Source organism: Halichoerus grypus, chromosome X, assembly GCF_964656455.1.
Source record: "Halichoerus grypus chromosome X, mHalGry1.hap1.1, whole genome shotgun sequence".
Lineage (NCBI taxonomy): Eukaryota > Metazoa > Chordata > Mammalia > Carnivora > Phocidae > Halichoerus > Halichoerus grypus.
In genome coordinates, this window is record NC_135727.1 from 64275752 (window position 1) to 64300649 (window position 24898).

The 24898-nt window shown below is 36.9% G+C and overlaps 1 protein-coding gene across 8 annotated transcripts in view; it reads right to left on the reverse strand.

Annotated features, from left to right (window-relative positions):
* GPR174 (G protein-coupled receptor 174) overlaps positions 1-24898 on the reverse strand; it is a 68948-nt gene that overhangs the window by 18064 nt on the left and 25986 nt on the right. For 6 of the 8 annotated variants that reach the window (XM_078065274.1, XM_078065273.1, XM_078065275.1 and 3 more), the window contains one exon: positions 13162-13197. The exons of the other annotated variants lie outside the window; for them this stretch is intronic. The gene's annotated coding sequence lies outside the window, so the exon portion shown is untranslated. The remainder of the gene's footprint in view (positions 1-13161; positions 13198-24898) is intronic. 8 annotated transcript variants of the gene reach the window in all.

Consider the following 24898-nt stretch of genomic DNA (forward strand, 5'->3'; position numbering starts at 1 on the left):
AATAAAAATGCATCCAAAATGGAAAGGAAGTAAAATTGTCAGTATTTGCAGATGACAAATACTTTCTACTTTATATAGAAAACCCAAAATACCCCATCCAAAAAGAAAAAGCTAATAAATGAATTCAGTAAAGTCCCAGGATAGAAAATCAACATGCAGAAATCTGCGGTGTTTCTACACGTTTATCAAAAATCAGAGAAAAATAAAAATAATCCTTTTAAAATTGCACCAAAAAATAAAATATTTAGAAATACATTTAATCAAGGAAGTAAAAGACCTGTATACTGAAAACTATAAGACAGTGCTGAAAGAATTTGAAGATGACACAAATATATGGAAAGATATTTGGAGAGAGGGAAGATGGCAGCAGAGTAGGAGGATCCTAGGCTTGCCTCATCCCACAAATACAACTAGATAACTACCAACTCATCCTAAATACCACAGAGATTGATCTGAAGATTGACAGAACAAACTTCACAACTAAAGGGACAGAAGAGGCCACATTGAAGAAAGTAGGACGTGCAGAGACACAGTATGAGAGAGAAAGAGATCATGGACTCTGCAGTGAGGAGGGTGCCATGGTCATGGAGAAGGATGAGAGACAGACTAAAACACAGGGGAGTGCATGGAGAAAATGAATCCCCGTAGGAATTGGCTTGGAAAGCCAGAAGGCCTGAATTTCATGACCTCTAACAACCAGTGGGGCTTAAAATCTGGAGTTCTAAAGGTCAGGGGGCTTGACTCAGGGAGAGCCCAGAGGCATAAGAGCCACAACTGAAGAAAAGGAAGGGCAAAGAGCCTGTGGATATATTGCATGAAAACGGCAACCTGAAGAGCACCTGGACACACAGCGGAGAGGTTATTTGCTCATTTCAGAGGATGTCCCTGAGAAACAGCATTCACAGAGAGAACCCCCCCAACTGGAATAAAGGAATGACAGGTGCCATTTCCCTCCCCTGCATCTCAGTATAAGCACAAAACCACCTGCAGAAACCAACACATCACCAACACTCACTGCTTTACTTACTTATATGAAGCCATGCCCTGCCATGCTTTAGTGGAACCACCCTTCCCAGTCACCCTTGCCTCAGACCCAGTGTGGCAGGGCTCCCTTCCCCAGAAGACCTGCCTATACCCCTGACAACACCACATCTCCCCACTCTGGAGTTTTACAGAGCCTCAGTTCTGGTGGTGGTGGCAACAGGTCTCATTTCAAAAGCAAACCAGAACACATCTAGTTAAAACCCGCCACATTTAGGCCAGGGACCATACACTGCCCACAACAGGCAAAGAGAGCTTCTGCAGACAACCGGCCTGAAAGATAAAGCAGCTAGGACAAAAGAGCAGAAAACATACAGGACACACTGGAAACACTCCTGCAAGTTCCAGGCCCTGGAGAACAGGGGATACTACATGGCAGGGAACTACAGGACCTCTTCTTCATAAAGCCATAACCCTCAAGAACAGGAGATGTAGCTGACTTTCCTAACACACACACACACACACACACACACACACACACACACACACACAGACTTAGACAAAATGAGAAAACAGAGGGATTTGTCCAAATGAAAGAAGAAGAGAAAGCCATGACCAGAGATTTAAGTGAAACAGAAATAAGTAATAAGCCTGATGGAATATAAAGCACTGATCATAAAGATACTCACTGGACATGAGAAAAGACCAGAAGACATCAGTGAGACCCTTAACACAGAAATTAAAAAGAACCAGTCACAGATGAACAGTGCAATAAATGAGATTAATGCAGTAAAGTCCAGGCTGGAAGAAGCTGAGAAAGGAAGTAGTGACCTACAAGACAGACCAATGGAAATTAATCAAGCAGACCAAAAAAAAGATTATGCAACAGGAGAACAGACTTAGGGAACTCAGCGACTCCATCAAAAATAATAACATTCATATTATAGTAGTCCCAGCAGAAGAGAAAAAGGGGCAGAAAATTTATTTGAAGATCTAATAGATGAAAATATTCTTAATCCTGGGAAGGAAACAGATGTCCAGATCCATGAGACACAGAGAAGCCCTGCCAAAAAATAACAAAAGCAGATCCACACCAAAATATAGTATAATTAATAATGTAATAATGTAATGCAAAATACAGAGATATAGAAAAAAATTAAAAGCAGCCTTACAAAAGAAGACAGTTACATACATGCGAAACCACATATGAATATCATCAGATATTTCACCAGAAACTTTACAAGCAAGAAGAGAGTGACACAATATATATATATATATAATCTATAGCCAAGAATACTCTATCCAGCAAGGCTATCATTCAGAATAGGAGAGATAAAGAGATTCTGAGACAAACAAAAGGAAGAGGATTTCATGACCATTAAACCAACCCTGCAAGAAATATTAAAGGGGACTCTTTGAGAGGAAAGGGGAGACCAAAAGTGACAGTATAAAAATAGGAAACATAAAAGCAGTGAAAATGAATATTTCTATAAAATAATCAGTGAAAAATCTCAAACATACAAGGATGCAAAATATGACACACAGTTCTAAAGCATGGGTAACAAAGGAGAAAATAGTGGGCTCAAACTTAAACACATCAACTTAATATAGACTACTATATGCAGAAGAGATTATATAAATACCTAATGGTAATCATATATCAAAAATCACTAATAAATATGCAAATAATAAAGAGAATGAAATCCAAATATATCACTAAAGAAAGACAACAAAACATGAAAGGGAAAAACAAGAAAGGATCAGAAAAAATAGTCAAAAACAACTGCAAAACAAGTACTAAAATGACAATAAATACATATCTATCAATAATTACACTAAATGCAAATTGATTAAATGCTCCAATGAAAAGGCATATGCTGACAGAATAGATAAAAAAAAAAAAAAAGACCCAAATATATGCTGCTTACAAGACCTACGTTAGACCTAAAGACATCTAAAGAGCGAAAATGAGGGGATGGAGAAATATTTGTCATGAAAATGGATGTCAAAATAAAGCCAAAGTATGAGTACTTACATCAGACAAAACAGACTTTAAGACAAAGATTGTAACAAAAGACAAGGAAGGACACTATATAATAATAAAGGGGACAATGCAGCAAGAAGAAATAACAATTGTAAATATTTATGCATGCAACATGGGAGCACCCAAATATATAAAACAATAAATAACAAACATAAAAGAAGTAATTTCTAATAATACGATAATAGTATGGGACATTAACACATAAATGGACAGATCATCTAAAAAGAAAATACACAAGGGGACAATGGCTTTGAATAACACATGGAACAGATGGATTTAACAGATATATTCAGAACATTCCATCATAAAACAGCAGAATTCACATTGTTTTCAAGTGCACATGGAGCTTTCTGCAGAATAGATGACACATTAGGCCACAAAACAAGCATCAGCAAATTAAAAAGATCAAAGTCATGCCATGCATCTTTTCTGACCACAACAGTATGAAAGTTGAAGTCAACCACAAAAAAAAAACAAAATCTGGAAAGAACACAACTATATGGAAGTTAAATAAGATGCTACAAAACAATGAATGGGTCAACCAAGAAATAAAAGAAGAAATTAAAAAGTGCATGGAAACAAATGAAATTGAAAACACAATGGTTCAAAACCTTTGGGATGCAGCAAAAGTGGTACTGAGAGGGAAGTTTATAACACTAAAGGCTTACTCCAAGAAGTAAGAAATATCTCAAATAAACAACCTAACATTACATCTAAAGGAGATAGAAAATGATAAGCAAACAAAACATAAAATCAGCAGAAGGAAGAACATAATAAAGATTAGAACAGAAATAAATGATATATAAATTAAAAAACATACAACAGATCAATGAAATGAGGAGATGGTTCTTTGAAAAATTCAACAAAACTGATTAACGTCTAGCCAGACTTACAAAGAAAAAAAGAGAAAGGATGGAAATAAAGAAAATTATAAATGAGAGAGGAGAAATAACAACCAACACCACAGAAATAAAATACTATAGGAGAATATTATGAAAAACTATATAACAACAAATTGAACAACCTAGTAGAAAAGGATGAATTCCTAAAAATATATAACCTACCAAAACTGAAACACAAAACATCATACAGACCAACTACTGGCAAATAAATTAATTCAGTAATAAAAAAATTCCCAGCAAACCAAAGTCTCAGACCACATGTCTTCACAGGCAAAGTCTACCAAACATTTAAAGAAGAGTTAACACTTATACTTCACAAAGTAGTCTAAAAAATAGAAATGGGAGGAAAACCTCCAAACTTATTCTATGAGGCCAGTAGTACCCTGATACCAAAATCAGATAAAGGCATCACTAAAAAAAGAGAACTATAGACCAATATCCTTGATGAACAAGATGCAAAAATCCTGAACAAAATACTAGCAAACTAAATCCAATGATACATAAAAAAAATCATTCACCGCAATCAAGTGGGATTTATTCCTGGATTGCAAGTAGGATTTATTCCTGGATTGTAAGTGTGCAGAAATCAATCAACATGATACACCACATCAATAACAGAAAGGATAAAACCATGTGACCATTTCAATAGAGGCAGAAAAAGCATTTGACAAAGTATAATATCCATTCATAATAAAAACTCTAGCAAACTATGTTTAGAGGGAACATACCTCAACATAATAAAGGTGTCATATGAAAAATCCACAGCTAATATCATTCTTAATGGAGATAAACTGAGAGCTTTTCCTCTAAAGTCAGGAATGAGACAAGGATGACCATTCTCACCATTTTTATTCAACATTGTACTGGAAGTCCTAGCCAGAGCATCAGACAACTAAAAGAAATAAAAGGCATCCAAGTCAGTTAGAGGTAGTAAAACTTTCATTATTTGGAGATGACAGTATATATGGAAAACCCAAAAGACGCCACCAAAGAAATGTTGGAATCAATAAATGAATTCAGTAAACTCACAGGATACAAAATCAATGTACAGAAATCTGTTTCATTTCTATACACCAATAATGAAGCACCAGAAAGAGAAATTAAGAAAACAATCCCATTTATAATTGCACCAAAAATATTAAGATACCAACGATAAACATAACCAAAGAGGAAAAGACCTATACTCTGAAAGTTATAAAACACTAATGAAAGAAATTGAAGATGACAGAAGACATGGAAAGACATTTCATGCTCATGGATTGGAATAACAAATATTGCTAAAATGTTTATACTCTGCAAAGCAATCTACAGATTTAATACAATGTCTATCAAAATACCAACAGCATTATTCACAGAAATGGAAAAAAACAATCCTACAATTTATAGGGAACCACAAAAGACCCAGAATTGCCAAAGCAATCTTCAAAAAGAACAGTAAAGCTGGAGGCATCACAGTTCTGGTCTTCAAGATATATTACAAAGCTGTAGTAATCCAAATAGTATGGAACTGGCACAAAAATAGACACATAGGTCAATAGAACAGAACAGAAAATGCAGAAATAAATCCAAAACTATATGGTCAATTAGTCTTTGACAAAGGAGGAAATAATATCCAATGGGAAAAAGACAGTCTCTTCAACAAATAGTATTGGAAAAACTGGACAGTAACGTGAAAAAGAATGAAACTGGACCACTTTCTTACACCATACACAAAAATAAATTGAAAATGTATTAAAGAGTTAAATGTGAGACCTGAACCCATAAAAATCCTAGAAAAAAATCACATTTCATATCTTCTTTGACATTGGCCATAGCAACTATTTTCTAGATAAGCCCCCTGAGGCAAAGTTAATAAAAGCAAAAATAAACTATTGGGACTACATCAAAATAAAAAGCTTCTGCACAGCAAAGGAAACAGTCAACAAAACTAAAAGGCAACCTATGGAATGTGAGATATTTGCAAATGACATATGCAATAAATAGTTAGTATTCAAAATATATAAAGAACTGATAAAACTCAACATTGCAAAGACAATCCAATTAAAAAGTGGGCAGAAGACATGAACAGACATTTTTCCAAAGAAGACATATAGATGTCTAACAGACTCATAAAAAGATTCCCATCATCACTTATGATCAGGGAAATGCAAATCAAAACTACAATGAGATATCACCTCACATCTCTCAGAATAGCTAAAACCAACAACACAAGAAAGAACACGTGTTGGTGAGGATGTGGAGAAAAAGGAACGCTCCTGCATTTTTGGTGAGAATGCAAACTGGTGCAGCCACTGTGGAAAACAGAATGGACTTTCCTCAAAAAATTAAAAATAGAACTACCCAGGGTGCTTGAGCGGCTCAGTCAGTTAAGCATTCAATGCTTCATTTCAGCTCCGGTCATGATCTTAGGGTTGTGAGATCAAGCCCCGTGTCCGGCTTCATGCTGAGCTTGGATCCTGCTTAAGTCTCTCTCTCCGTCTCCCTCTGCCCCTCCACCCCCTCAAAAAAATAAATAAAATAAAAATAGAACTACCCTATGATCCAGCAGTTGCACTACTGGGTATTTGCCAAAAGAATATAAAAACGCTAATTCAAAAGGATACATGCACTCCTGTGTTTATAACAGCATTATCTACAATAGCCATATTGTGGAAGCAGCTGAAGTATCCTTTGATTAATGAATGGATAAAGAAGTGGTACACACACACACACACACACACACACACACACAGGAATACTATTCAGCCATAAAAAAAAGAGTGAAATCTTACCATTTGCAAAGACATGGATAGATCTAGAGAGTATAATGGTAAGCAAAGTGATTCAGAGAAAGACAAATACCATACAATTTCACTCTTTTATTTTAGAAAGGGAGAGAGAGACAGAGAGGGGCGGGGGAGGGGCAAAGGGAAATGGAGAGAGAGTTTTTTTTTTTTTTTAAAGATTTTATTTATTTGACGGAGAGAGACACAGCGAGAGTGGGAACACAAGCAAGGAGAGTGGGAGAGGGAGAAGCAGGCTTCCCGCTGAGAAGGGAGCCCGATGTGGGGCTCGATCCCAGGACGCTGGGATCATGACCCAAGCTGAAGGCAGACGCTTAACAACTGAGCCACCCAGGAGCCCCGAGAGAGAGAATCTTAAGCAGGTTCCATACCTAGCATGGAGCCCAACTCGGGGCTCAATCTCACAACCTTGAGATCATGACCTGAGTTGAAATCAGGAGTTGATCACTTAACAGACTGAGCTACCCAGGCACCCCATGATTTCACTCTTGTGTGGAATTTAAGAAAGACAACAAATGATCAAAGAGCAAAAAAGAGAGACAACCAAAAAATAGACTTTTAATTATAGAGAACAAACTGAAGGTTACCAGAGGAGAGGTGGGGGGGGATAGGTTAAATAGGTGAAGGGGATTAAAGTGCATTGTTCATGCTGAGTACAGGATGATGTATGGAAGTATTGAATCACAATATTGTACACTGGAACTAATACAACACTGTGTGTTAACTAACTGGAATTAAACAAAAACTTATAAAAATTGGAAAAATATCTGTACTAATGGATGGCAAAATTAATATTGTCAAGATGTTCACAGTATCCAAAGGAATCTACAGATTTAATGCAATCCCTATAAAAATTCCAAAGTCATTTTTCACAGAACTAGAACAAATAATCCTAAAATTTGTGTGAACCCACAAAAAACCTTCAATAGACAAAACAATCTTGAGAAAAATAAACAAAGCTGGAGGTATCACTCTTCCTAATCTGAAACCAAACTACAAAGCTATAGAAATCAAAATATATGGTATTGGCATAAAGACAGACACACAAATCAAGGGAACATAATTGAGAGCCCAGTATTAAACCCATATATACACACTAATCAATTTGTGACTAAGGAGCCAAGAACATACAATGGAGAAAGGACTTTTTCTTCAATAAATGACACAGGGAAAGCTGGACAGCCACATGCAAAAGAATGAAATTAAACCCCTATCTAACACAAAAATTTACTCAAAGTGGATTAGATAATTGAATGTGAGCCCTGAAACCATGAAATTCCTAAAGGAAAACATAGGTGGTAAGCTCCTGTACATTGGTCTTAGTGTTATTTATTTATTTATTTTTGGATTGGACTCCATAGGAAAGTGAAACAAAAGCAAAAATAAACAAATGGGACTACATCAAACTAAAAAGCTTCTGCACAGTAAAAGAAACCATAATTAAAACAAAAAGCCAACCTACTGAATGAGAGAAGGTTTTTGCAAATTATATATCTGACAAGGGATTACTATCCACAATATATAAAGAAATCATACACTCAACAACAAAGATGAAAATAATTTAAAAACTGGCAGAGTATCTGAATAGATATTCTTCCAAAAAATGCATACAGATAACCAACAGGTACATGAAAAGATGTTCAACATCACTAATTATTAGGAAAATGGAAATAAAATTTACAATGACATAGCACTTCACACCAGTTAGAATGGTTCTTATAAAAAAATGAAATAACAAGTGTTGGAGAAGATATGGAACAAAGGGAACTCTCATGCACTGTTGGTGGGAATGTAAATTAGTGCAGCAGCTATAGAATGTTGGAGTAGGCATTATTCCTCCAAAATATAAAAATAGAACTACCTTACAATTCAGCAATTTCAGTTCTGGTTATTTAACCAAAGAATACAAAAATGCTCATTCAACATCACTCATCATCAGGGAAATAAAAATCAAAACTACAATGAGATATCACCTCACCATATGTCAGAATGGCTAAAATCAACAACACAAGAAACAACAGGTGTTGGTGAGGATGTGGAGAAAGGGGAAACCTCTTACACTGTTCCTGGGAATACAGAGTGGTGCAGCCACTCTGGAAAACAATTTGGAGGTTCCTCAAAAAGTGAAAAACAGAACTACTCTTCGATCCAGCAATTGCACTACTAGGTATTTACCCCCCCAAAATACCAAGATACTAATTCAAAGGGAGACATGCACCTGGATGGGGTTTTTTTTTTTTTTTTTTTGATTTTTAAAAGATTTTATTTATCCATTTATTTGAGAGAGAGAGGGAGAGGGAGAGAGAGTGGGGGGAGGAGCAGAGGGAGAGGGATAAGCAGACTCTGTGCTGAGTGCAGAGCCTGACACAGGGCTCAATCTCATGACCTGAGTGGAAACCAAGAGTCAGAGGCTTAACTTACTGAGCCACCCAGGCACCCCCACCCAGATGTTTATAGCAGCATTATCTACAATAGCCAAATTATGGAAATGGCCCAAGTATCCATAGACTGATTAATGGATAAAGAGGTCACACACACACACACACACACACACACACACACACACACACAGATATTGCTGAGCCATAACAAAGAATGAAATCTTGCCATTTGCAATGACATGGATGGAGTTAGAGAGTGTTATGCTAAGTGAAATAAGTCAGAGAAAGACAAATACCATGTGGTTTTACTCATATATGGAGTTAGAAAACAAAACAAAGGAGCAAAGGGGAAAAAAAAAGAGAGAGAGAGAGAGAGGAAAATCAAGAAACAGACTCTTAACTATAGAGAATAAACTAATGGTTACTGGAGAAGAGTGGGGTGGGGGGTTGGTTCAATAGATGATGGGGATTATGGAGTGCACTTGTGATGAGCATTGGGTGCTATATGGAAGTGCTGAATCACTATATATTGTACACTTGAAACTAGCATTACACTGTATGTTAACTATCTGGACTTTAAATAAAAACTTTTTAAAAATAAAGAGTATTTAGAGTGCCCCCCACTAAAGAAAGGAGGGCCCAGATAAATTGACTTTCCCACGGTCACACAGACATCCAATGGCAGAGATGGAAGAAGAACTCCAGACTTCTCACTCTTAATCTAATATGATTTTCATTACACTAAAGTTGCCTTTGCTATGACTAATTTAAAGAAATTCATCACCATTTATATTTGCAAATCAATGTTACCTTCAAATGGTCACTTTGCAAAGCTATATGCTTAGCCTAGTGATGCTGTGTTTTGAGAAATATTCTCATAACTTATTCTTTGGAATTATCTTTGAGACTGGTTTGAGCTAATCAAGAAAGAGAGAGAGAGAGGCAAACCAAAAAGTGGACTTTTAACTATAGAGAACAAACTGAGAGTTGCCAGAGGGGAGGTGGGCTGGGGGGATGTATGAAATATGTGATGGGAATTAAGGAGGGCACTTGTTGTGATGAGCACTGGGTGTTGTATGTAAGTGATGAATCATTGAATTCTACACCTGCCACTAATATTACACTGTATGTTAACTAACTGATATTTAAATAAAAACGTGGAAAGTGGTAAAATGCTGATTCAAAAAGATATGTGTACCCCTATGTTCATTACAGCATTATGTACAGTGGCCAATAAATGAAAACAACATAAATATTTATTGATTGATGAACAGATAGAGAAGATGTGTATGTATAGACACACATGCACACATACACATTGGAATACTACTCAGCTATAAAAAACATGAAATCTTGCCATTTGCAACAATAAAGGTATTTCTATCAGCAAATTAAACTTTCTGTAATTTTCCATAACAGTATCAGTAATACTCCACAATATTTCAGAAGGAGGAACACACGTTTATATTTTATCTCCATCTATAATATTTTACATGAGTAATAGCCTTACTTCCTCTTTATTATGTTAAATAGCATAACTTTCTTATTTTAGATTGACATATTTCTGCAGGCGTTTTTATTAGATATAGATTGAAGCATATCATGTACTTGTACAAAATCTTTTAAGTATCCACACTGTGATGGCTTAAAAATCTGACATTCAAAAAACTTTATTTTCTCTTTTTAGCCTAATCTCTTACACTCTTCTAAATGCTCTAGGCTTCCATTATGTCAGGCTATCCTTGAATATATCATGTACCTTGCTGTCTCTGTCTTTTCATTTAACCTACATGTCTTTATGTTCCAGTTCCCCACTTTCCCAGTTTGATAGACATATTATTTTTTCAAAGATTTTATTTATTTATTTGACAGAGAGAAAGACACAGCGAGAGAGGGAACACATGCAAGGGGAGTGGGAGAGGGAGAAGCAGGCGTCCCGCCCAGCAGGGAGCCCGATGTGGAGCTGGATCCCAGGACCCTGGGATCATGACCTGAGCCGAAGGCAGACGCTTAACGACTGAGCCACTGGGTGCCCCGACAAATTCTTGATAGGAAGGATAATTTCAAAAATCTTTTTTTATCCTCCAAGTCTTCACTGAGTCATTTAAATCGTAATTATCTTTTCTTCCATTGACTTCCCAAAGCATGTTGCTTGTACCTCTATTATGGCCTGATGTGTTTCATCTTGTCTGATGGTATAGTTAGTTGTCCATATCCCCACTAGATTGTAAATTCTTTGAGAGTAGAGACTCTGTCCTAATTATATGTGTATCTCTCACAACACTTAGAATAGACCTGTACTAAACGTCCATTAACAGACTTTTAGGAAATGAATAATACATGATACAAATGTCCATAAATGTTTGTAGAAACAATTTTTGAATAATCCAGTTTCACATAATTTTTTGCATAATTTTTGCAGTATGTGTTTTAAAGTCTTTTCAAGTTATAAAATCTAAAAGCATTTAGTGATTTCTAGCTATTGTCTTAATCATTAATTGAGCTACATCAAAGCATTTGGAGATTACAAAAGCCACTTTTTAAAGAACATTTCTTTTTATTAGAATTACATCTGATTTGTGTAAGACTGTTGAATCACAGACCTGTACCTCTGAAACAAATAATACATTATATGTTAAAAAAAAAAAAAAAAGAAGATAGTAGGAAGGGAAAAATGAAGGGGGGGGAATTGGAGGGGGAGACAAACCATGAGAGACTATGGACTCTGAGAAACAAACTGAGGGTTCTAGAGGGGAGGAGAGTGGGGGGATGGGTTAGCCGGGTGATGGGTATTAAAGAGGGCACGTACTGAATGGAGCACTGGGTGTTATATGCAAACAATGAATCATGGAACACTACATCAAAAACTAATGAGGGGCACCTGGGTGGCTCAGTTGGTTAAGCAGCTGCCTTCAGCTCAGGTCATGATCCCAGGGTCCTGGGATCGAGCCCCGCATCGGGCTCCCTGCTCAGCGGAGAGCCTGCTTCTCCCTCTCCCTCTGCCTGCCACTCTACCTACTTGTGCTATCTCTCTGTCAAATAGATAAATAAAAAATATCTTTAAAAAAAAAAAAACTAATGATGTAATGTATGGTGATTAACATAACATAATAAAATTTTAAAAATACATTCTTTAAGAATACATTTTTCAGTTGCAAAATGCTTCCTTACAAACATTTTGAAATTAATTTGTTATAATCAAAAAATGTATATTTTTAAAGCATTAAAAGTATAGACTGATAAAAAAAGAATTACATCTGATTTTTTATAGAATTATCTATTTTCCCCCAACAGTAAAATTCGCTCTTACTTTTTATCATTTGCCAATGGATAAAACAAGTGCTCTGAATACCATCCCAGTGAACTGATAGGATTTCCTTCACAGTTTCCCCTGAAATAATTACAATGTATTCATTTATGTATTTGGGAATCAAATTGAAGAAACTTCGGAAACAATCAAAAAGAAAACACATTTTCAGAGAAACAGTGGCCTCATAAGCTCTTTGTCCACTTAGCATTTAAAAAACCATCCAACTACAAATTTGCCACTTTTATTTGCAAGCTGTGAACTAAGACAGAATAAACAACTCAAAATACACTCACTGCTTTTTTTTTAAAATCATAACTCTTCAAGGGCGCTTGGGTGGCTCAGTTGGTTAAGCGACTGCCTTCGGCTCAGGTCATGATCCTGGAGTCCCTGGATCGAGTCCTGCATCGGGCTCCCTGCTCGGCAGGGAGTCTGCTTCTCCCTCTGACCCTCCCCCCTCTCATGTGCTCTCTCTCTCTCATTCTCTCTCTCTCAAATAAATAAATAAAATCTTAAAAAAATCATAACTCTTCAAAATATACATTTAAACAATCACATTGTATTACTGTCAAAGGTAGTACAAATAAAATCAAGTCAGGTTAAAAAAAATATCACCCTTCCACTCACACACACCAAAATGGAGTAGAGCATACTTTGTGGCAATGTGGTACTATTTTTATTTTCTCTACCACAGCCTGCTGCCTTCCTATAGCAGGAAATGACAAGTCTCTCCCCCACCACAGCAAGGGGAATCATCAAGTACCTGAAAGTATGTTGAACGGTCACTGGTCTCCAAAACCTGCAGTGGAAAAAAGATCATATTTTTTTCTTATTAAATTTACCTGTTAATTTGCTCACTTTTATTTCTGACATAGGCCAATCGCTTACCTCTCTATGTCATGAACTACTCAAAAAGTAAAGATAGACTTACCTGTAAGCCTATGGTGTGTTTAGGAGTAATTTAGTCATGAGCTTGGTATTTTCTTATTTTTATTTTTTTGGAGATTTTATTTATTTATTTGGGAGAGAGCAAGCTAGAGAGAGAGAGAGAGAGAACACACAAGCAGGGGGAGGGGCAGAGGGAGAAGCAGGCTCCCCGCTGAGCAGAAAGCCCAACATGGGGCTTGATCCCAGGACCCCGGAATCATGACCTAAACCAAAGGCAGACGCTTAACTGACTGAGCCACGCAGGCGCCCCAGTATTTTCTTATTTTTAATTCCTTCCCATTAAATACATCTTTCAAAAGACTAAAGAGAGAAGCTATTTCTAAACCAAAACTGGTAACAAAATAAGAAGTATTTTTTTTCTCAATGAATAGCATTATTTGCAATATTTGGTTGGTTTTTAATACTATATTTCACTGGAATGAAAAGTAAGTGACTACCCACTTCTTGAGATGCATTTAGATTGAGTTTATTGTATTTATCCCTGTTTTCTTTGTAACATTTTTACAAGTGTTAAAGAAATAAGACTTAGGTCTAAGAGATGGCAAATGGCTTGAGCTCAGATGCTCCCCTCCCCCATACTTGCAACATAAATATATGTTAAGTGCAAAGTGATTGGAGTAATAACTCTAACAGTTTGGAGAGTCCATTGTTTTTTTATCAGCAGTTGACATCAGTGACAGAGTAATTGCAAATATGTGAAGTCTGGTTATTTTTATCTTAAGATGACCTTCAAATGATTATGTGCTTTCATCATTTGTTCTGTTAATGGCTCTTAACTATCTCTATCTATTCATCTATCATCTATATATCTATCTATCATCATCATCTATCTATCATCTATCCATCTACCTATCTGTCATCTATCTATCCTTACATGGATCACTTAGATAAGGCTTCACACATGAGATAAGAGAAAAATAAAAACAAACTTCTAGCAATTATAAATTTATCTAAAACCTAGACCCTTCTCTTTCCCTGTCCTTCCCAATATTGGAAACATCACTGATATCATTAATAACTCAAAGTTTCAACTTTAGAGTCTTCTTTAATCCCCCTTTTCCTCACAACTTCTCTTCTCAGCCTCCTATATAGACTGTTAATGGGTTCATCTGATCTTCACAACATCGTTTTGATCTGCCTTATTTTTGCCTTAGCCTTGCCTCTATCTAACTTCCTTATTACTTTCATAACCTTTCCAACTATGCCATCAACATATTCTACATATCACACCAAGGTATTCATCTCTAGAGAATCTCCTTTGCCTGGGAGGATGAATAGTACTCTCTATTTGGAACCTCTACATCTGGGAAAAATCACCCAAGAAACACAAACACAACACACACACACACACACACACACACACACACACACACATTACCATTCTGGATCCCATCAATGCATTGAAACTTTTAGAACATGGGACTCCCCTCAGTGCTAATGATTTTTTAAAATAAACTTATTAGAAAGCAAGTATCCAAGTGAGTTTTTCCTAAGATGCCATTTTGAAAGGATAAATGCTTATTACAATTATACTCCTATTGTTCAGGAATATTTTGTAATTTTCCTTTAGAATTGCACTCAGAACCAACATCACATATTTTAAAGTAATCACTGTGGTAACAAATGCTTGTCTTTCAAGGATAGTTGATTTTGGGAAATAGTCAAAATTCATTCAGAACAAAACCTGAACAATGAAGTTAAGGATCATGTTAAAAATGTCATTTTGGGGGGCGCCTGGGTGGCTCATCAGTTAAGCGTCTACCTTCGGCTCAAGTCATGATCTCAGGGTCCTGGGATCAAGCCCCATGTCAGGCTTTCTGCTCAGTGGGGAGCCTGCTTCTCCCTCTCCCTCTGCCTGCCTCTCTGCCTACTTGTGCTCACTCTTTCTCTGTCAAATAAATAAATAAAATCTTTCAAAAAATGCCATTTTTGGTCAAAAACAAAGTATGAGAAGATATGACCATATTGTGAAAAGTTTCATTTTTCTTCCACGTTTTTATTTAAATATCAGTTAGTTAACATACAGTGTAATATTAGTGGCAGGTGTAGAATTCAATGATTCATCACTTACATACAACACCCAGTGCTCATCACAAGTGCCCTCCTTAATTCCCATCACATATTTCATACATCCCCCCAGCCCACCTCCCCTCTGGCAACTCTCAGTTTGTTCTCTATAGTTAAAAGTCCACTTTTTGGTTTGCCTCTCTCTCTCTCTTTCTTGATTAGCTCAAACCAGTCTCAAAGATAATTCCAAAGAATAAGTTATGAGAATATTTCTCAAAACACAGCATCACTAGGCTAAGCATATAGCTTTGCAAAGTGACCATTTGAAGGTAACATTGATTTGCAAATATAAATGGTGATGAATTTCTTTAAATTAGTCATAGCAAAGGCAACTTTAGTGTAATGAAAATCATATTAGATTAAGAGTGAGAAGTCTGGAGTTCTTCTTCCATCTCTGCCATTGGATGTCTGTGTGACCGTGGGAAAGTCAATTTATCTGGGCCCTCCTTTCTTTAGTGGGGGGCACTCTAAATACTCTTTATTTTTAAAAAGTTTTTATTTAAAGTCCAGATAGTTAACATACAGTGTAATGCTAGTTTCAAGTGTACAATATATAGTGATTCAGCACTTCCATATAGCACCCAATGCTCATCACAAGTGCACTCCATAATCCCCATCATCTATTGAACCAACCCCCCACCCCACTCTTCTCCAGTAACCATTAGTTTATTCTCTATAGTTAAGAGTCTGTTTCTTGATTTTCCTCTCTCTCTCTCTCTCTTTTTTTTTCCCCTTTGCTCCTTTGTTTTGTTTTCTAACTCCATATATGAGTAAAACCACATGGTATTTGTCTTTCTCTGACTTATTTCACTTAGCATAACACTCTCTAACTCCATCCATGTCATTGCAAATGGCAAGATTTCATTCTTTGTTATGGCTCAGCAATATCTGTGTGTGTGTGTGTGTGTGTGTGTGTGTGTGTGTGTGTGTGTGACCTCTTTATCCATTAATCAGTCTATGGATACTTGGGCCATTTCCATAATTTGGCTATTGTAGATAATGCTGCTATAAACATCTGGGTGGGGGTGCCTGGGTGGCTCAGTAAGTTAAGCCTCTGACTCTTGGTTTCCACTCAGGTCATGAGATTGAGCCCTGTGTCAGGCTCTGCACTCAGCACAGAGTCTGCTTATCCCTCTCCCTCTGCTCCTCCCCCCACTCTCTCTCCCTCTCCCTCTCTCTCTCAAATAAATGGATAAATAAAATCTTTTAAAAATCAAAAAAAAAAAAAAAAAAACCCATCCAGGTGCATGTCTCCCTTTGAATTAGTATCTTGGTATTTTGGGGGGGTAAATACCTAGTAGTGCAATTGCTGGATCGAAGAGTAGTTCTGTTTTTCACTTTTTGAGGAACCTCCAAATTGTTTTCCAGAGTGGCTGCACCACTCTGTATTCCCAGGAACAGTGTAAGAGGTTTCCCCTTTCTCCACATCCTCACCAACACCTGTTGTTTCTTGTGTTGTTGATTTTAGCCATTCTGACATATGGTGAGGTGATATCTCATTGTAATTTAGATTTGCACTTCCCTGATGATCAGTGATGTTGAGCATGTTTTCATGTGTCTTCTGCCTATTTTTAACTAGGTTATTTGTTTTTTGGGGTGTATTGTTTGATAAGTTCTTTATTGATTTTGGATAGTAAACCTTTATCAGATATGTCCTTTGTGGGGTCCCTGGGTGGCTCAGTCAGTTAAGTGTCTGCCTTTGGCTCAGGTCATGATCTCAGGGTCCTGAGATTGAGCCCCATGTCTGGCTTTCTGCTCAGCAGGTAGTCTGCTTCTCCCACCTACTCTCCTTCTTTTCTCTTTCTCTCTCTCTCTCTCTATCCCTCTCTCAAATAAATAAATGAAATCTTAAAAAAAAAGTTATGTCCTTTGCAAATGTATTTTCCCATTCCAAAAGTTGCCTTTTAGATTTGTTGATTGTTTACTTCACTGTGCAGAAGCTTTTTATCTTGATGAAGTCCCTGTAGTTCATTTTTGCTTTTGTTTCCCTTGCCTCAGGAGACCTATCTAGTAACAAGGTGCTACGGCCAGTATCAGAGGTTGCTGCTTGTGTTCTCCTCTAGGATTTTGATGGTATCCTCTCTCACATTTGGGTCTTTCATCCATTTTGAATTTATTTTTGTGTATGCTATAAGAATGTGGTCCATTTTCATTCTTTTGCATGCTGCTGTCCAGTTTTCCCAACACCATTCGCTGAAGAGAGTCTCTCTTTACCCATTCGATATTATTTCCTCCTTTCTCAAAGATGAATTGACCATATAGTTTTGGATTTATTTCTGGGTTTTCTATTTTGTTCCATTGATCTATGTGTCTGTTTTTGTGCCAGTACCATATTATCTTGATTGATACAGCTTTGTAATATAACTTGAAGTCTGGAATTGTGATGTCTCCAGCTTTTCTTTTCTTTTTCAAGATTGCTTTGGCTATTCGGCTATTCAGGGTCTTTTGTGGTTCCATACAAATTTTAGTATTGTTTGTTCTAGGTCTATGAAAAATGCTGGCGGTATTTTGATAGAGTTTGCTTTAAATGTGTACATTTCCTTGGGTAGTATAGATATTTTAATAATACTTGTTTTCCAATCCATAAACATGGAATGTCTTTCTATTTCATTGTGTCATCTTCAATTTCTTTCATTAGTGTTTTGTAGTTTTCAGAGTATAGGTCTTACACCTCTTTGTTTAAGTTTATTCCTAGATATCTCATTGGTTTTGTTGCAACTGTAAATGGGATTGATTCTGGAATTTCTCTTTCTGTTTTTTTTTTTTATTGGTGTATAGAAATGCAAGGTTTATGTACATTGATTTTGTATCCTGTGACTTTACTGAATTTGTTTATCATTTCTAGTAGTTCTTAGTGGAGTCTTTCAGGTTTCCATATAAAGTATCATGGCACCTGCAAAAAAGTTAAAGTTTTATTCTTCCTCTCTGATTTGGATGCCTGTTCTTTCTTTTTGTTGTCTTATTCCTGTGGCTAGGACTTCCCGTCTATGTTGAGTAAAATGATGTGAGTGTACATCCTTGTCTTGTTCCTGACCATAGAGGAAATGCTCTCAGTTCTTCCCCATTTAGCTTGACATTAGCTGTAGGTTTTTCATATAAAGCCTTTATTATTTTGCTCCATATAAACCTACTTTGTCTGGCGCCTGGGTGGCTCAGCGTCTGCCTTCGGTTCAGGTCATGATCCCGGGGTCCTGGGATCGAGCCCCGCATCAGGCTCCCTGCTCCGTGGGAAGCCAGCTTCTCCCTCTCCCACTCCCCCTGCTTGTGTTCACTCTCTCGCTGTGTCTCTCTCTGTCAAATAAATAAATTTTTAAAAAATCTTTTAAAAAAATTAAAAATAAACCTACTTTGTTGAGGGTTTTTATCATGAATGGATGCTGTACTTTCTCAAATGCTTTTTCTGCATCTATTGAAATTATCATATGTTCTTATCCTTTCCTGTATTAATGTGATGCATCACGTTGATTTATTTGTGAATATTGAACACACTTGTGATCCAGGAATAAATCCCACTTGATCATGATGAATGGTCTTTTTAATGTATTGCTGGATTTGGTTTACTAGTATTTTATTGAAGATTTTTGCATCCGTATTCATCGGGGATATTGGACCTTTTTTTAGTGGTCTTTATCTAGTTTTGGTATCAGGGTAATGCTGGAGTCCTAGAATGAATTAGAAAGTGTCCCTTCCATTTCTATTTTTTGGAATAGTTTGAGAAGAATAGGTATTGACTCTTCTTTAAATGTTTGGTAGAATTCTCCTGCGAACCCATTTGGTTATGGACTTTTGTTTGTTGGGAGTTTTTTATTAGTGATTCAATTTCTTTGCTGGTTATTGGTCTGTTGAAGTTTCCTATTTCCTCCTGTTCCATTTTTTGGTAATTTATATCTGTTTTAGGAATTTATCATTTCTTCCAGGTTGTCCAATTGTTGGCATATAGTTTTTCATAATATTCTCCTGTAAGTGTGTTTCACTGGTGTTGGTTATTTCTCCTCTCTCATTTGTAATTATTTTTATTTGGATTCTTTCTCTTTTTGATAAATCTGGCTAAATGTTCATCAATTTTTTTTTTCAAAGAAACATCTCCTGTTTTCATTTATCTGTTCTATTGGGTGTTTTTTGCTGTTTGTTTCTCTATCATTTATTTCTGCTCTAATCTTTATTATTTCCCTCCTTCTGCTGGCTTTAGGCTTCATTTGTTGTTCTTTTTCTAGCTCCTTAAGGTGTACAGTTAGGTTTTTTATTTGAGAATTTTCTTCCTTCTTGAGATAGACCTGTCTTTCTATACACTTCCCTTTTAGGATCACTTTTGCTGCATCCCAGTGGCTTTGGGCCATTCTGTATTCCTTTTCATTTATTTCCATGTATTTTTTTATTTCTTCTTTTACTTCCTAGTTGACCCATTCATTGTTTAGTAGCCTGTTATTTAAACTCCATATATTTGTGGTCTTTCCAGATTTTTTGTTTTTGTTTTTGTGGTTGACTTCTAGTTTCATAGCATTGTGGTCAGAAAAGGTGAGTGGTGTGATTTCAATCTGCTTGTATTTGTTGAGTCCAGTTTTGTGGCCTAATGTGTGATCTATTCTGGAGAATGTTCCATGTGGACTTGCAAAGAATGTGTATTCTGCTGTTTTAGGATGGAATGTTCTGAATATATTTAAGTACATCTGTTCCAGTTTGTCATTCAAAGCTATTGTTTCCTTATTGATTTTCTGTTTAGTACATCTGTCCATTGATATCAGTGGGGTTTTAAAGTCCCCTCTTGTCATTATATCATTATCAATTAGTTCCTATATGTTTGTTATTAATTGAGATTTTTTGAAAAAGAGAGCATGCAGAGTGGTAGGGAGGGGAAGAAGGAGAGGGAGAGAGAGAATCCTATGCAAGCTCAACACTCAGTGTGGAGCCCGATGTGGGGCTTGATCTCACAACCCTGAGATCATGATCTGAGCTGAAATCAAGTGTCAGACACTTAACTAACTGAGCCACCCAGGCACCCCTGTTTGTTATTAATTGTTTTATATATGTGGGTGCTCTCATGTTAGGTACATAAATATTTATAATTGTTAGATCCTCTTATTGGATTTTACCCTTTGTTATTATATAGCGCCCTTCTTTGTCTCTTGTTATAGTCTTTGTTTTAAAGTCTAGTTTGTCCAAAATAGGTATTACTGCTCAGGCTTTCTTTTGACATCCATTTGCATGATAGATGTAGGTGTCTTTAGGTCTAAAATGAGTCTCTTTTAGGCAACATATAGATTTTTAAAATCCATTATGACACCTCATGTCTTTTTATTGGAGGATTTAGTCCATTGATATTCAAATAATTGTTGATAGATATGCATTTATTGCCACTTTCTTACTTGCTTTATCATTGTTTCTGGAGATTTTTTCTGATCCTTTCTCAGCTTTGTCACTTTTGTTCTCTTCTTTGCACTTAAAATATCCCCACTAATATTTCTTGAGGGTTGGTCTACTGCTCATGAATTCCTTTAGTTTTTGTTTTTCTGGGAAACTCTTCAATTCTCTTTCTATTCTAAATGATAGCCTTGCTGGATAGAGTATTCTTGCTGCAAATGTTTCCCATTCAGCCATTTGTCATATAATGCCACTCCCTTCTGCCAAGTTTGTGTTGGGAAATCTTCAGCTAGTCTTAATGGTTTTCTTCTGTAAGTTAGGGACTTCTTTTGTTTTTCTACTTCTAAAATTTTTTTCTTTATCACTATATTTTGGAAATTTAATCACAATATATCTTGGTGTTGGCCTGCTTTTGTCAGTTTTGATGGGAGTTCTCTGTGCCTCCCGGATCTCAATGTGTGTTTCCTTCCACAGATTAAGGAAGTTTTCAGCTATTATTTCTTCAAATGAATTTTCTGTCCCCTTTTCTCTCTCTTCTTCTTTTGGTACTCCTATAAAATGAACGTTACTATGCTTGAGGGAGTCACTGAGTTCCCTAAATCTCTTGTGTTGCAGAATTCTTCTCTCTTTGTTCAGCTTGATTACTTTCCATTACTTTGTCTTCTAGGTTATTTATTCATTCTTCTCCTTTTCCCAGCCTGCTATTCATTACATCAAGCCTGTTTCTAATCTCATTTATTGCATTCTTCATCTCTGAAACCTTTTCAATTATTTTATCTCTGTGGTAAGGGTCTCACTGATATCTTCTGTTCTGTTCTCAAGCCCATTGAGTATCCTCATGATTGTTGCTTTAAATTCTCCATCAAGCATCTTACATATATCTCTCTTGCTTAGATCTCTGGCAATGGCCTTGTCTTGCTCTTTCATTTGGGATAAATTCCTCCATCTTCACATTTTGTCTAAGTCTCTGCCTTCCTCTCTGTGTTAGAAAGGTCGGTTATGGGATGCCTGGGTGGCTCAGTTGGTTAAGTGTCTACTTTCAGCTCAGGTCATGATTCCAGGGTCCTGGGATCGAGCCCCACATCGGGCTCCCTGGTTGCAGGGAATCTGCTTCTCCCTCTCCTCCCTGCTTGTGCTTCTCTTACTATCTCTCTCTCTCTCAAATAAATAAATAAAATCTTTAAAAAAAGAAAGAAAGGCCAGTTATGTCTCCTGCTCCTGAAAGTAATGACCTTATGAAGACGAAGTCATGTAGTGCCCATGTCCTAGTGCTTCAGGGTGTGTCACCAGTGTGTGTTGTGTACACTCTGCTATTTTTTATTTATTTATTTTTATTTTTTTGGCTGCTCTATTCTTCAGGCCACTCATCTGCAGAAGCCCTCCTTGCCTGCTGTGGGCAGTGTTTCATACTTGGCTTGAATGTGGTGAGTTTTAACTAGGTGTGCTTTGGTCTACTTGTGAAATGAGACCTGTCACCACTTCCTCCAGAACTGAGGCCCTGTAGAACTCTCTGGTCTGGAGACATGGCGTGTGCAGGGGGTTGTGCTGGTCTTCTGGGTGAAGGGCCTATCATGGTGGGAATAAGTCAAGAGTTATTGAGAAAAGTACTCTCACCAGATCACAGGGTTTGGGGCTTGTTGTATGTAAGTTAGGCAGCCAGCATGGGTGCTGTGGTGTTTCCTGCAGGTGGCTCTGTGTTTATGCTGAGGGCCAAGGGAAGAAAATGGTGCCAGCCAGCTCCTTTGTTCCCACTGAGGTGTCTCTATGAATGCAGCCTCTCAGGGACATGCTCTGGGAAGAATGAATACTCTCCCCACTTTGTGTCCCAGGCACTCTTCAGATGGCTGTTTCCACACTGTCCACCTCTAGGTTGTTTGCCGGCCTTCTCTCCAGGAGTAGTGCAGTGCCCTCCAGTCTCTGACCTGGCTGGCATCTACCAAGCCTGCTGAACTTTAATACTCCAGACTTTAATCTGGGCTGGTTGCAAGAACTCATGGAAATCAGCCTCTCTCATTTTCCAAGCCAATGTCTTTGGGCAAACATTCTACATTCCCCTGTGTACTTCTCTCTCTCTCTCTCACCCTTCTCTGTGACCATGGCTCCCTCCCTTCTGTAGCACTTGCAATCCATTTCTCCTCTGAACCATTTCTCCATGCTTCCTAACTTCTTCGATGTGGTCTCTTCTGTCCTTTTAGTTGTGGAGTTTGCTCTGTCAGTCTTCAGATCTATTTCTGGGGTATTAATATGATTTGATAGTTATCTAATTATGTTCCTAGAATGAGGCAAGCCTAGGGTCCTCCTATTCTGCTGGCATCTTCCTCTCTTCCTCCCTCATTTCTTCTTTGAAATGGGTATATTAAACCAAATAACTTTTATGGGCAATTTTAGCTCTAATATTATATCACTTTACTTCTGGGTTTTAAATAGCCCTGGTATTCCATGCCATATTTATGTATGAATGCATATATAATTATTGCATAATATACAGATATTTTATAAATAATGAGGCATTGCTTATAGTTGACAAGAGCATGGGAATCTGGAACCAGTTTGCCAGAGGGGAGGTGGCTGGGAAGATGGTTAAAATAGATAAAGGGGATTAAGAGGTACAAAATTCCATTTATAAAATACATAAGTCATGGAAATATAAAAGACAGCATAAGTAATATAGTCAATAATATTGTCATAACTGGGCGCCTGGGTGGCTCAGTTGGTTAAGCGACTGCCTTCGGCTCAGGTCATGATCCTGGAGTCCCGGGATCGAGTCCCACATCGGGCTCCCTGTTCAGCAGGGAGTCTGCTTCTCCCTCTGCTCTCTTCCCTCTCGTGCTCTCTGTCTCTCATTCTCTCTCTCTCAAATAAATAAATAAAATCTTAAAAAAAAAAAAAAAAAATATTGTCATAACTAACATTGTATGATGAAAGTGAATACAGTTATCATGATGAGCATTGAGTAATGCATAGAATTACTGAATCAATATGTTATACATCTGAAACTAACATAGCATTGTATGTTCATTACACTTCAATAAAGAAAAATTCAGACTCTGCCACTGACTAGCTGTGTGACTTTAGGCAAGTTACTTAAACATTTCCATGTCTCAGTTGTCTCATCTGTAAAAAGAAGTAATAGTGCCTACCTCTATGAGTATTTAATGAGTTAATATTTCTAAGTTTCTATAGTAAGTGCTACATAAGTATGTTCTTAAAAATGAACAAATTCTGGGGCACCTAGGTGGCTCAGTTGGTTAAGCGTCCAACTCTTGATTTCAGCTCAGGTCATGATCTCAGGGTCCTGGGATTGAGCCCCATGTCAGGCTCCCCACTCAGTGGGGAGTCTGCTTGAGATTCTCTCCCTCTCCCTCTGTCCCTCCCCCCACTCACGTTTTCTCTCTCTCTCAAATAAATAAACCATTAAAAATGAACAAATTCTTAACATTTTATAGTGTAAAATTACTATATGCATATCTAACTGTTGTAGCCAAAGACTGAATGCAGACTAATGTCTCCAGGAGGAAATCATTAAAAGAAATTACATACTTTTTCATGCATAACTTTTTGTATTAGTACAAATTTCTATTGTTGTTTGTTTTCTTTTGTTTTTTTGGTTTTTGACTAGTAGTAATAGCTAAGTATTTCTCTTCCTCTCTCAAGCCTGAGGTTGTATCATGATTAGGGACTTTTATGGTTATTAATAAATAAAAATGCACTTGAATTTCCCCAGTTAACTTGACTTTATATCACAACAGGAACTCAGGTTCAACCAGCACTTTCATTTGTTAATACCTCCAATGGAGGTATAGTACTTTACTTGAGGCAAGAGATAATTATTTTTGACAAAGGAAGGATGCAATGTAGGCTACCCCACTTATTATTAATCACTAATTTATGAGTGTTGCAAATATAATGTGCTTCAGACAGGCAACTTTTTTTTTTTCTTCTTGCCTCACTGAGCTCTCATCCTGATTACATGAAGGAAAAAGTGTCAAGTGGTCTTGAAAAGAGGTTCTTTCCCCTTTTATGAGAAAGTGCAACTAGAAAGAAAACATAGAATTATTTCAATTTTGCTTCCAGATATCCATAAATCTACACACTAAATACTTCAGTTAAACATGTACATATTTACA